Source organism: Mchenga conophoros, linkage group LG2 (genome assembly GCF_057382185.1).
Source record: "Mchenga conophoros isolate Kocher_MC1m ecotype Shallow Benthic linkage group LG2, M_conophoros_male_GT1.1, whole genome shotgun sequence".
Lineage (NCBI taxonomy): Eukaryota > Metazoa > Chordata > Actinopteri > Cichliformes > Cichlidae > Mchenga > Mchenga conophoros.
Window position 1 is genome coordinate 28,411,001 of NC_140527.1, and position 12,272 is coordinate 28,423,272.

Genomic DNA, 12,272 nt, shown 5'->3' on the forward strand with positions numbered 1-12,272 from the left:
TAAAATTAAACATGGCAGACATTGAAGCTTTTAATTATTTTTCCCTTCAAATGAACCGTCTGAGCATGCCCATCTTTATTGATTAAAACATGTATGAAACGGGGAATTTTGGGCATCATTTACAGCGCAGTCGTGTGACTTTGGCTCCCTCTGCTGGTGCATACACTCACCGCACTCCGCAGCAGTTTATAAAGCCCCACAGCAGTGCACATCAGTTTGAATTGAGTAAAGGGAATATCAAGCATACCTGACATTCACCGGCACTCCTTTCCTCCACCACAATTTTGCCAAAAGGCATTTAAAGCAGTTCACAGTTAACATGTCGCATGACTTTTAATTGTTGCTCGGATTACAGCAGCACCGCCCAAACCCCAAATTCCCTTTCTTGCACCAAAGTGTTAAATAATTCACCAGTGTGGGCTGTGTACTGAAAGTTCAGGACATCAGTTTGAATTTTTTAAACAAACATGAATCTTTCATCTCTTTCCTCACGTCAGCAGAACTCGGGGAATTCTAAAAATGTACATATGGCTTTTACAGAGAGAGAGAGAAGAGGAGAAAGTGAGGGGGAGAGATTAGCCATGGCTTATTTACATGCTCACCTCAGTGTTGATACAGGGCCTTCCTCCTAAGAACCTCATAAGTGTAGACACGAGGGGGGCCGAACTGCACTTGATTTTAGTTTATTTTTAGGTCTTTTTTTCCTTACTGGACTGAAACGTAACCTCCTGATGACTGTAACACTCTCGCGTGTGAGTGATTGATCTCCTGTAATCCTTTGAAAGATGGAGAAGGGAGTGTGTTTGTTTAGTTGTTCAGAGGGAGTCAGTACATAAGTGCTTATCAGCTCCTTACAGCCGACGATCAGTCTGGCCTCCACTGTGGAGCCTTGCATGTTGCAGGAGTGGGGATCATGTCTGATGGTTCTGATATATAGTCTATCTGATGGAGAGTTGAAGGATCTCCCCCGGGGACAGCTCTGAGCTGGCTGCCCTGTCTCTCAGAATATCATGGCTTGCCACGAGTTGCTGTATATAAAGTAGTGACTTCTTCTCCAGCTTTCATGTTTTATTTAAAAAGCTGTCTTGTTCAGAGAGCGCTGCTAACTCATTGAGTGTGATCTGCCTCAGCATTGCCTTCACCCCCTCGACTTCTTTTTTTGTTTCTCTCTTTCAGGCCTCTTTCTCCTCCTCTGTCTGCCGCTGTGTTTGATCATTTCGGTGTGGTACATGTGCAGATGTACTTCCAAATGCACGAGGATGTGTTTCAGCAGTTTCACTCGAAACAAGGCAACGGTAAAACTGCGTAATCCTCGCGCAGCAGTTCGGTGAGGATTAGCCACAAATCGAACAGCACTTTAGGTGCATCACAGCCACATAATCAACTTCTTCCTTTCAGAGGGGAACTAATCCTCCACTCCAAACCTAGTGGCTCTCTTAGCTGCGGCAGTTCTCAGGTGCTGATTTGATGACTTATTTTTTGCTGTTTTTCCATTCTTTAATGAAAGATCCACGGACAGGGCGGGAACCGGCTCTTTTTCCCACGGAGTAACGTGAGATGTGAGATGAGGCCGCCGGCTGTGTTTGGAGGAAAAACACAGTACTCCAGTCAGACTGGCTCAACCAGAATATCTGTAGTTTTTTCCGAGTCTGCGTTTCTGTGTATGGCACACAGACACATCCTCCGTCTTTTATTCAGGTACTCCCTTCAGTTGTCTGAGAGAGAAAGTCCAGCTGACAAAAGAGTGAGATGTTTTTGGCCCGCAGTGCATTGTCACTCTCGGTCTGGGACTGACTCAGCCGTGACTGCTTGAAAGCCCAGAAATGTAATTTAGGTTGCAAATGTATGCAGAACAGCAGGCAGCCCTCCACCAGATGTTTTTTTTTTAATTTTTAAATTTTTATTTTTAACATCCATCTGCAAAGCAACTTCTGCCTGGTCTTCCTCTACCAGCAAATTGAATCCTATAAATATTTTACATTTGATAAATAAATGAAACAACCTCTTTTCTTACTTCTGGGTAGCGCACTAAGTTGCTCTCCTACCTATGGCTTATTACTGCTGCTCTGACATTGTTTCAGTCACTGTCAAAACGAGGCTCTGCTCAGGGATGTTTTGCTTTATTTTTGAAATGAACATGCACTCATTCTGCTGGGAACTACACAAATAGTTTTTGACTTAGTCTGAAGCCGTTATTAAGGTGGAAATTTTAGATATCCTACAGCATTTCATCAGTGAAATATTCTCTTGTGTTATATTTTGTACATGCAGGGGACACAACAAATACACTATTGATATCCCTGAGTGACATCCCAGCTACTTCTGTCATTAATGACCCCCTTTGGCTGTTTTCTCAGCCTGTCATGGCCCTCCATACATTACTCACATGGGACACAGGCTATTTACGACTTTCTTGCTTTTCAGGCTGCAGGCGGTATGTATCAGCCGCGCTCTCTGGGTCATGTGACTCTACCCTGCACCCCACCTTTGTGTTCGCGTCTTAAACTTAACAGAAGCGCAAATCGGGTGATGCTGGCGGGATTTTAAGCTCTAAGCCAATAACAGCTGAAACACCTGAGCCAGGCTGAAGTTTGAGTCTCCCTGTTGCGTGGATGTGCAGGAGGTGTGCTGAAGTTTTTGTTTTTTATTCGTGTGCAAATGCTCCAGCAGCTGTGTGGAGTTTGAGATGTGCATGAGGGAAACTAAAAATAGGACGCACACACCTCCGAGCCAGCTGCTTCTTCTCTGCCTTTGGGACTGCCTTTGCGTCTCCCCTCTTGCTTGCCTCCTTTTCTCTGAGTAGCTCTCTGTTCCCGCATTCATCTCTATTTTCCCACTTTTCTTTGTCCCTGAAAAGGCCTTGTGTTCCCGGCCAGTCCTGAGCTGACATGAAAGAACTGAAACAGGACACTGCCTCCCCCTCACTGTGGTCCATTATTCAATCTGAAGAGAAACTAGAACACGTGAATCAGTACTGAAAATATGAAGTCTCGATCCCACGAGTCTCAGAGAAGCACCAGTAAATTTAAACCCCTAAATAAAGATCTGCAGGTATATCAGAAACTGTGTGTTTGAGAAGGATCCTGGAAAACTTGAAAACATTTATACTTGTATTCCAAGACTGGCAGGACATGAAGCATGCTTTGCTGCAGTTGGAACTGCAGCTTTATTCTCCATTCCTGCTTAATAACACTTCTTTCCAACAGAGAAACTTCTTATCTCGCATGTGACAAATTTTGGTTTTGGCATTTTCATGGCTTGTTTTGATGTAAAAGAAAAAATGCTGGCAATGCATTTCTATAAACTAGCTAAAGCCTGAGCTTTTTCCCTCCTGCTGAAAAACTTCTCAGCACTTCCCAGCAGATGTTTTCCAGGCAGATACATTGTTTGTGGACAATTTTGCAAGACCCTGTGTTATATTGAGGACTAAATTCATGTGTCGTACTGCTATTATTTTCATGACTGATCACGCATAGGTGTGATTTCTTGGAAACAGTCAATCATCAAAATAAAGACACAACAGATTCCAGAAAGCATGAAGTTTTTTTTTATGCTGTTGTGCAACCACATGCTGCTAGAACAGCTGCAGTGCATGTTGGCATTGATTATGCAAGTCCCTGGAAATGTACTGGAGGAAAAGAGCTGCAGTTTGCTGAGAAATATTCCCTCTATTAGTGTTTCGATGCTGCTGGTGGAGAATGCTGCCCAAAACGTTGGTAAATAATATCTGTGGCTGTTTAGCTGGGCTGAGATCTGGTGCCCATGGACCTCCTTGTGCTCTGTGGATGAGGGGATTACCCATCGAGATACAGTCCTGTGATAAACTAAGTACACCCTTACTGCTTTAGGAATGAAGAGGGTAAGTAGCAGCCACGTGCTGCTAATCAAATGCACTTGATTAACTGATCATCAGCAGGCATAAATACTTCTTTAAAAGCAGAGGTTTGGGCAGTTTTCAGGTCTGATGCATTCATATGTGTGTTAACACAGAGCCACAATCTTCCCAGTAGTGGATGTCCAGATGATTCGCCCCAAGGTCAGACTGTGTAGTGCTCAGGAGCTGCAAAAAACCCAAGAGCTCATCTGAGAGTCTACAGGCCTCAGTTAGCATGTTAAAGGTTAACGCTCATGACAATACAAATAGAAAACGACTGAAAAGAGAAGCTCAGCTTTGCAGGGCTGGCAGAAGGAATGTGGCAGAGTGCAGTTGCATCTGAACAAACCACAAGATTTTAATGAATAATGTCTTTTGGACTGAGACCAAAGCAGAGATGTTTGGCCTTAATGCACAGCGCCACATTCAAAGAAAACCTAAAAGAGCATATCAGAGGATACACCTCATGGACAGCTGATGATCTATGCTTGTTAGCAGCCACAGGACCAGGGCACGTGCAGTTGGCTTGGCCTAAACCATTTCAATGGGTCAACAATCCCAAGCACAGCAGCAAATCTACAACAGAACTGCTGAAAAGGAAAAGAATCAAGGAGTTGCAATGACACTGTCAAGACAAGAATCTGATTGAAATGCTGAGATGGGACCTAAAGAGAGTGGTGCATAAACAAATGCCTGCAAACCTCAATGAAATGAAGCAACACTGTACAGCGGAGTAGGCCAAAATTCCCCCCAAAAAGTGAGACTGATGAAATCATTAAGAAAATTAATACTTATATTCATTACTTTCACAACTGTAAATGGTTCAAGAGGATAATGATGAATGAATGTCTATAGATTTGCTGTTACTCTTCTTCAAAAAGGAGCCAAATGGCTCATAAGCATGACAGTCAAATGTACCCGACAGCATAACAGAGTTATCTAATACCCACAGCAAAGAAGGGCAATAACCTTTGACCTATAGGCCCTGGTTATATTAATTCTTCTACACCTACTTTAGTTAGTTATAGCAAAAACAAACAAACAAACAAACAAGAAACCCATAAGAAGATACCCAAAGATAAGTTTAGCAAAGCCACTCAAGCTAATAGTTGCTAAAGGGAGATATATTTTGCAGGAATAATACAGTATGTGTGTGTGCTCAGGGCAGCTATTGCTCAGGAGAGAGTAGGAGCGAGTTACCTACTAATCTGAAGGATGATAGTTCGATCCCCAGCTCTTATAGTCTGCAAGTTAAAGCATCCTTGGGCAGGATACTGAGAGCTGCTCCTGATGCATCAGTGTGAGTGCTTAAATAGTTGAAAGTGCTACATAAGTACCAGACCATTTGCATCACGTATGCTATGATGTGCAGTAAAAATCTGTTTCCCCTTTTTATTATTGTTTCTTTTTTATTCTTGTTGCACAGCTCATGCAGTTGTTGCAGGATGTAGGATGTAAGAATTCTAGCCCTTATATTTAATGAATATAAAAAAGTATTAAACTGGGAAAGAAATTAAAATAAACCCCAACAACTGAGTGATGTTTGCTAAAACCTTCAGTCCCAGGCCGTCTTTGAAACTGGGTGAATTTCACAGCGTGGCGCGTATATTTGTGACCTATTTTTTAAAAAGATTTACATTTTTAAATTGAACAAATGGCTTTGGGCTGAGACAAAAGAGAAGTTGGAAAGTATTAGGAAATGGATTAGCACCCTGTTGGTTTTTGTTTAAAAAAAAAATGCCGTCCTTATCCTATAAGTAGACTGACACGCAAAAAGCTTTTGTTCTCTAAGTTCAAAGGTGAAGCAGCGTAAGAGACGAGATTTTCCTCTAGCTCGGTGAAGTGCAGACATCGAGCAGGTTTGTGTGCATGAGTGTTCCTCGGGCTATGAATAAAAAAAAAGTAGCCTCTGTTTATTGTCCCTGCAGACTCCGTGAACGGGAAAACTCTCTTTCACCGAGTAAACGCTGTAACATGATTATTATGGCCTGCCCTGTGTGCGCGGGTGATGAAAGTAATTCACATTAGAAATGACTGGCTGAGTTTCTTTCACTCATCTCCCGTGGAACAAACCCCCTCAATCACACCCTTTGATGTGCTTCTGTGTGTGTCTAATTCCCATTCAGTAGGCAGATACATGTGTCACACTGTTTGCTTGGTATCAGTTTTGGAGAAAGACTGGGAGCTTTCAAAATAGGTTACGCAACCCTTCTCCTTTCTCCCCTCTGCCTCATCATTATTCATGCACGTTCATCACAAACATATCTGGGATGCAGCCCTCAAATCAAACGGTTGTTTGGGGTATTACCTGCTGGGCTGACCTTAAGTGGATGATTGGCGAAAAGAGAGTTGAAGATACCATAAAAAAAAAGTGAAGTCTGTGTAAAAAAAAATTAAAAAACACGTCGGGATCCTCTGTCCTGTGACAGTCTTGGATAAGTGGTGCATGACAAGTGTGTCACCAGTGATTAAGGTGACACTGAATGCCATCTAGAGGCCGGATCACGGCTCCTGTTAAACCATGGAAATAATTTGTATGGTGCAGAAAACCGAGAAATATCACCAGTTCCTCGAAGCGGTTTATGTATTTGCTCAAGGCTCTTCTACACACACACACCCACCCACACACACACACGCACACACACACACGCACACGCACGCACACACACACACACACACACACACACACACACACCAGCAGAATAGCATTTTGTCAGACCCACTTTCTGTCATGGCTTGAGTGTTTTTCACTCTGATTTACCAAGAGTTCTGAATGGTTGAATCATACATTTCTATTCAGCCCGTGTGTGTTATTAATCTAAAAATAAATAATACATCATGGGAGAGTGGCTTTGTCAGGTTTTTTAGGGTAATGGGCCCAAATGAAGCTCACAGAGGTAGAGCGACAAGAAGGAAATGAAATATAAGGATCTTTAGTGAGCAGCTGAAAAACATACAGGATATATGTGAGGGTAGCAGGAGCCTCCAGCACAGACAAACACGGGCAAATAATAGCACAAAACATGATCCCAGTGTTCACTCTAAGGCTTAAATGACATCACCTGCGTGTGCAGGTTGAGTTTGAGCTGGTAGGGATTGGAAATTGTATAAACAGAAAGTGGACTGCACTTTATGACTTATGAAGTGATGTTATTGTAAGGTTTCCAACTTATTGCAGCTTTTGGATCATTTGTTTCACTTTATTTTGGTGCTTCCATCAGCGCCCAGTAACTTAAAGGGGTAATCTTCCAGGGTCTCGCTCTATACCGCGAGGATGAAAGTTAGAATAATCTGTTTGTGGAAGTGCTGTACATATGAATGGGTAGGGCTAAAATCCAGGAGGATTTTTAGTCTTTGAATACATATCACATTATATTTATATCTAGCCGTATCTTGTGTCTTGAATATGTATTTCTATTTTATGCCTTAAGTATTACTGCCTGCCTAGGGACTGCAGATGGAAATTAGCATGAGATCATTGTTTCAGTGTGTGGTCCCTGACAAAAAATAAATAAATAAATAAAAATGAGCCTTAAAATAAACTATGTAATAAAAAAAACCTTTCATGTAACTTTTTTTTTTTGTTTTCTAACTTTTAAGTTGTTTTCTTCTCCTGTCCTCGCTTGTTTACCATTTTTTTTTTCCCATCCTTTTTTTCTAAGGCATCCCCTGCAACATATTTAACATCACAGTGCTGTGAAATGTGGGTACTTCCCTTTGGCACAAGTCGACAGAAATGTCGACTTACTGACAGTGTGCATAAAGGGCTCAAAGGCCCAACTTCAATCCGTGTCCTACACCCTCCAACTCCACGGTGAATGTAACTCCATGTGGAGTCACATTTGCAGCTGCTGAAGGGTCTCTTAATTAAAGGGCAGAGTGGAAAATAACTCAGCAAGCTTTGGGATAACTTCGCCTTTCTGCAGTGGAAAAAGAAATTTGTAATCAGCGTCTTTATTTGTACAGCTGTCAGTTTCATGTATTAAAGGTTATCACTTATTAGAAAATGGACCAAGTCAGATTTGTTTCCATATATATCTTTCTTGGGTTATCAATTCAAAATACACGCTCACACAGGAGAGATATGTTTATCCCACACTTTTTCCCTTAGTGACACCACACATGTGATCTTCCCTGTCCTAATCAGAGATGGGCAGTAACGCGTTACTGTAATCTGATTACTTTTTTCAAGTAACGAGTAAAGTAAGGGATTACTATTGCAAAAACGGTAATTAGATTACCGTTACTTTCCCGTAGGAACGCTGCGTTACTAAAACCGTGATTTTTTGCGAGAATGTCTCACGACAGTGACGTAAGCGAGTGCGCTGTTAGTGACAACAGCTGTGTGCAGATCAACAATGGATCACATATCGATTGTGGGAGAGAGTATGAGCGTGCAGCGTTTAAAGCGTGGAAGTACTGACCTTACTTTGAGTTTGATTCCATAAAAAGTGACAAAAACATTAGCGTCCATTGTGCGTGGGAAGAAAACTTCTTTTTACAGCGAAAAAAACCCCTAAACTTCCAAGCAAGCACCGAGTGTGCTATGACGTAATGGGAAATTTACAGAGAAACTCGCGGATTCTTCAACTGACCGCTGCGGCACACCTGCACCAGGGTAAACCTCCGCCTACCGCAGTCCTGCTTTACAGGTGAAAATAGAGCAACAGGACCGCTGAGTCTTTGACTTTATTTATGTTCTGCTGTGTTTTACTTGCATCTATTTGAAAGACTGAGTGTAAACACAAAAAATATTTTATTTTATGTGTTGGAATGTGCAGAAAATAGGTTTAAATGTTAAACTAATTTATTCAAGTCAGAGAATGTTGCATATAATTAAATTTTTGCTTGATGCATAAAGTTAAAAGATTAAAACTGATAAAACAAGTTTAAAAAAAAAAGATACTTTTCCATTTGATTACATTTTGTATGATGGATTATGTAGAAAAAGTAGAATTGGGCTGAAAGATCTATCACTTTATCACCTCTTCAGGTTGTAAATCGTGTTTTTAAAAAGTAACTAAGTAACTAAGTAACTAAGTAATTAATTACTTTGAAAATAAGTAATCAGTAAAGTAACGGGATTACTTTTTTGGGATAATAATCAGTAATTAGTTACTGATTACTTTTTTCAAGTAACTTGACCAACACTGATCCTAATACACAAATCCCAAGTTAATCATACTTTATTTATGTAACCCTGATACTATACTTAGTGTTTTAAATGTAGGAACAACATTAAATCCAAATACTAATATATTACTTATATTTCGTACTTATATTACTTATATTAAACAATATTATTACCTTCTCCTGTTGGTGAAATGTGTAATTTTTTCAGATACTGTTTACATTGTTTGAGAATACGAAGATAGAGGTCCAACATGAACTTGGTCTAGGACAGGAGAAGAACGTATGTGCATGACTAGTTTGTGACAACAGCAATATGTTGAATGCATCACTTATGTTAACTGTTTTCTAAGTGTAATCTTTGAAAATTTACCTGTAGAACTTTAAACTGAATTAAAGTCAGACAGCACAACGTGGAGTCGCACTAACCCTCTCTGTATCATACATTTGCATCGAGGGTGGCTGCAACTGACTTTACTTCATTCTTATCCTACCAGCATTTTTAACAAATAAATAAATTAAATTATGGAGAACCTTTCAAGAACATTAGAAATCATGTACAAAATTTGCATAAATGCTATTTCCTTTAGTTTCAGTTTCCTCCATGCTGGACACAAATGTGCTGCACATTTTACTGGGATTTATAAGCCCGCACTAGTGAGGGCTCTATGTGGGAGAACTTCATAAAGCACTTAAACTCAAGGCTAGGGTTTTAAAACAGCATTTTTTTTTGTGTTGGACTCTCCACATGAGTATTGGTTTAGGTGCCAGACTGGAACTATAATAATAATAATGGATTGGATTTATATAGCGCTTTTCAAGGCACACAAAGCGCTTTACAAGGCCACTATTCATTCACTCTCACATTCATACACTGGTGGAGGCAAGCTACAGTTGTAGCCACAGCTGCCCTGCCATATTGTGCCATCGGCCCCTCTGGCCAACACCAGTAGGCAGGAGGGTAAAGTGTCTTGCCCAAGGACACAACGACGAGGACAGAGAGCCTGGGGATCAATACGACAGACGACAGAGAACCAACACAGAAACTTGTGAGGACTGACTCTGTGGCACAGTTCAAGTCTGTGCCACAGAGTGGTACACACCTGGGTAATGGGTGGAAAATCACAGGTAGACTCATTTGGATACTAATGAGGGTGGGAAGACGTAGGAAGGAAGTAAAAACACAGGAAGAGAATATCTACAAAATAAAAGATTGAGTAATAAAAAAAGAATAAACTTACAGAGAAAACAAGAAGAAACCGATGGGTGGAAGGCACAGGAAAAAGTAAAACACTCAAAAACACAAGGAGCAATCACTATGAAACTATCACAGGTGTGTTTCATCCTGTATGTAAGCCTTGGCTCTATTTCCTCGAGCAGCTCTGATCCTGCTCGAGGTCTCCTTTATCTAAAGTTAATCACAGAGCAGACCTGCTCCCGACTCGAGGCTGTTGCACACACACACACACACACACACACACACACACACACACTCCTGCCCCTAACACAATCACCTTTTCTCCACTTTCACCTTGGCTTCGCTTTCTCAAACTGGACCTCCTATAACTTAATAAAAGACAAGAAGTTAATAAAAGAACGACTGTCCAGATGTTGATATTTCTCCTGGGAAAAATGAGATTCGAAGCAAATGACAGACATCCTTGTGGCAGAGATGTAATCAGCCTTACTTCTGAGGCTAAGCCAGGGTTCAGTTGTGTAAGATCCTTGTTAGGGTAAAGTCACGCGGGTGAGCTCTTTGATTGGACCGTGATAGACCGCAGGCTGTCTCTGTGTGGGTGACTAATTAACAGCACCCTAATTTGGAAATCAGACTTTCTTTGGTGTAGAAGCAGGCCGTGATTTAATACCACAATCAAAATCAAACCCAATTACCCAGGCGTTCAGGGAGCTGCAGGATTATTTTTAAGTTTGTTGCCATGGAAATCAAGTCCATGTCATAATGTAGTGAAGGATTAGATGGTGATGTCAGACATCTGTGTCAAATCCCTCTCCAGCTCATTTCAGCCGTTTGTCATGTTCTTGGATGACAGATGACAGGCTGACACTTGCAGAGGAAGTCAGCACGCTGCAGCTTTATAATGAGTTTCAAACTCCTGTTTATACCCCCTCTTGCTTTACCCCTATCTTGGCGTCATAGCCTCCTATTCCTTCACCCTGAGGTAATGTGGCCTTTGAGGTAAATACCATTTATTTTGTGGATTTTCTTATGATGGCAGAATAATGGCTTGAAGTAGGAGGCTAAATGAAAGTCCGAGGCCGGGGATGGGAGTAATCTCGCCTTTCTTTCTGAGCGCTGACACAGGCCAATAGAGATTAATGAGAGTGCCATGGTCTTAACACTTTCACGGCTATAAGACAAACAACATCTGCTTTGTGTTGGTTAGACTTTTACACTCACCACACTCACATTCACCAGCTCCACATAGTTGCACTATTTTAGCATTAAAACAAAGTTTTGATTAAAAAACTCCACCTTATCTAAGATACAAATCAGCTATTCAACTCTTTATTAAACATTATCTGGTTGTTGGCTAGCACTGAATGCTAAATCTTCAAGAATAAAATGAATGTGGGGAACTGACAAGTCATTTATTTGCTGTTGACCTTAAATGTAATGCATTTAAACGCCTGTCTCCTGTTCTTAAAAGCAGTGAAAAAAATAAAGGACATGATCTCATTATTCAAAGTGCATTAAGCTGTTTAAGTCACATTGTATTAAAACTGGGTTTTTCTGAAGAGATTTAAGCATCTTATTGCAGTCAAACATATTTTATTGACGTACTTTTTAATTATGTCATCATTTGTGACCTTTTTAAACCAGCCTCTGCTTACAGGTGACAGCACGAGCCGCATCATTTGCGAGCAGCTTCATTCAGCTAATTTGATTTTTATGCACTGCTCATAAAATTAAGGGAACACTCAGTCATCACAGTATAATACAAAGTCAGCTGAGGCTGTGCTGGGAGGCACACAGCAGATTTTCTTGCAACAGCATGTGTGGAAGAGCCATCCTGGAGGAGCTGGACCACGTGTGAATGTGCTGCAGGTACCGTGTCACGCTACCAGCAGGGTCTCTGAGCAAAAAAGCGAAACTGGAGAAGAATCAGTCAGGAGGCATAAGGTGGGGTAATGGTCTGTGGCTACCACCTGCTAAACCATTTTGGGAGGTTGTCTTGTTGCCTCTCTGGTGCACCTGTTGACACTTTCACTTGTAGGAAAAATGGATTTGAAGGGGTTCATGGGAGGA